Consider the following 2,656-nt stretch of genomic DNA (forward strand, 5'->3'; position numbering starts at 1 on the left):
GTCACCGCACTGCGACGGCCCAGTAGGTTCGGCTTCCGCGCTCGCACGCATTTCGCGCATTTCAAAGTGCTGATTATGTCTCTCGAAAAGAAAATTACTTTTTTTTTTAAATCGTGTCTTGCTTGCCCACACCCTAACCGAATGTTTTTTTTTGTTCTTGTTTCTTTGAAAGTATAAGCAGTTACATTTTAGCAGACTTTTACTGACTTTATATCAAAACGCGCATGTGTGAAGATACGTTCGTAATATTTCTTTTATTGAAAATGAACAACGCAGAGGACTTTCACAAGTCGTATTTTATTTTCAGATGAGAAACACGATCAGTAGGAGTAGGAGGTAAGGAAACTGTTACAGCACTGAATCATAAAATGCAGTAAGTGAAGCCAACAACAGAAAAGCTGTAAACAGAAAGCAAACAAAAGAAAATATGCAGAATATATAATAATACAACGCAAAAACTGGTTTCGAAACTAAAAAAACTAACAAAAACAGTCACAAGCACACAGAGTAGTCAATTCTTCAATGTCTTCAATTTTCTCTCTTTTTCTTTTGCAGCCTTTTCAACTATAAGTTGATCATTTTTTCTTTTACAAAGGTTATTTAGAAGCGTGTTTGCTGCTGCACTTAGGACATAGTGCATTACCAACTGCGGAGTGTGCCTATTCTCACACACATCAAAGTCAATGCCATCGTTTCACACATCATGTGTGAGTGCCAAGAGAGCCTCCTTTTGATTTGGTAGTGCATGAAACTGTGTCGCATGCTGTTCGCTTCTCAGTTTGTGAAGAACTATCTCAGCAGTAAGAACGGTATTTACAATGGCAGGCTGTGGAAACTTGAGACTACCACGAGTCATGGCCTTGACTAACTCCCCACTTTCTACTTCAATTTCATCTTCTAGCATTAAATTTTCTTTGCAAGTCATGCATGACAGCTTTTTGAACGCAGCGTGGGCACAATAGCCAGCAACTTAAGTGGTTGCTGGGAGATTTGGCGCCTTCGCATAATCGTCGTCCGTTACCTCAATGTCAAACACTTCAAGTACTGCATCGTTTACTGCCACCGCATCTGTTGCAGCCTCAAACTCTGGGCGCTCCAGAATGTTCTGCAGACGAAGCTTTCGCTCCGACTCATAGACTTGTCTTATGGAAATGTGGTATTGCGCACCGGAGAGTTGGCGGTATTTGCCAAACCTCTCTTCCAAGCAATCAGTCTGAAGCTTTCCTAAAAGTACATACTCGAAGTTCATTTCATCTAGGCAATACCTAGTCACCTTTACCAAGGTGTCTGTCGTGAGTCGGAGCGCACTGTGAGTCTCTCTTGTAAGTATGCCTGTGTCAAATTTGAGAGACTGCCACAGATCTAGCCACTCCACTATACTTAACAGAAACTGGATCTGTGGTCTTGACGCTGATGTAATCGGTGACTGCAGCTCATCACGAAGTCGAGTACCCTTGTTGCATGTCTTTACATTTACAATGTTCCACCACTTTGTTATTGTTTCAAGGAACTGTGCAGTACCAGACACATGATCTAGCTCAAGTCTGGGCCCACATGCTCGCAGAGCTGCTGCCGTAGACGGGCTGAAAATCCTTAGCACAAGCTTGACATTCTGTCGCTCAATATTTGATGGGTTCAGAGATTTAGACGAAAGTGTTGGTGCTGATTTAATCAGCTGACCCTGTTCTTTCGAGTGAAGTTCTCGAAGTATTTTAAATGAAGCTGTAAGTATAGGTGGCTTTATATTAGGTCCTGTGGGGCTAGGAAAGAACATGCATGTTCCAGCATTTCGCTGATTGATCCAGTTATTCCTGACGCATTTTATTAAGTGTACAGGATCAATCAGAAAAAAGAGAGGACGATTAGAGTCTGCATGGTGTGGATACACACTCTGAAGTTTGCAGGGGGCCCCAAAAAGTGATTGTTTTCCGGTTGATTGAGTTATTGTCAGCTATGACTGCGATTATACGCAACCCAACATGCTCTAGCTGAGTAATGATGCTATGCAGAATAGTGTGAAGCTGCTGTGCGTTGATGCGCTCTACTGGCAGTATGTGCACAACATTCTTCTGACGCGAAAGCAAGCTTTGCATCATAAAAACATGGGCTGTTTTTGCTGCATTAGGGCTATTTGTAGCCGCACCAACAATTACTCCTCCCTTATAATCAAAATACGGCTGCAGGTGAATTTTGTCCATCATGAGTACAACAATTTTTTCATGCTCCGTCATTGCTGCGACAAGCTTCTTTGCATACGATAGGAAAGAAGTGCCTTGCTGTTCAGCTGCCGGGCTTACGCTGTAGGAGTTACATATACGACGTATTGTAGATTGATGGGGTAATCTAAGGTTTCCGGAACTGTGAAGGAACCTATAAGCATGCGGAGAAACTGTAAATAAAATGCTTGATAATACCAGCAACTCTGCAGAATACCGGGATGACCTGCTATGCCTGACAAGAAGAAGAGAAACTTGCTCTTTCAAAAAACTAACTGCATTGGGTTGTTCAACATCTGCCAGTTCACAATTTAAGGCATCTTCAAGCAGGGAAAGTGCCAACTTAAGCAAACCATCAATTTTTTCTTCATGCTTAGGCAACAATTTTCCGTTAAACGACTCTACAGCATCCAGCAGACCTATCAAGCAACGGATATCAT

General features: G+C 42.2%; 1 pseudogene; it reads right to left on the reverse strand.

The window, feature by feature from the left end:
• Positions 1 to 277: 277 nt before the first annotated feature.
• Positions 278 to 2,055, reverse strand: LOC144127833 (uncharacterized; annotated as a pseudogene).
• Between the last annotated feature and the right edge of the window lie 601 nt (positions 2,056 to 2,656).

This window comes from Amblyomma americanum, chromosome 4 (genome assembly GCF_052857255.1).
Source record: "Amblyomma americanum isolate KBUSLIRL-KWMA chromosome 4, ASM5285725v1, whole genome shotgun sequence".
Taxonomy (NCBI): Eukaryota; Metazoa; Arthropoda; class Arachnida; order Ixodida; family Ixodidae; genus Amblyomma; species Amblyomma americanum.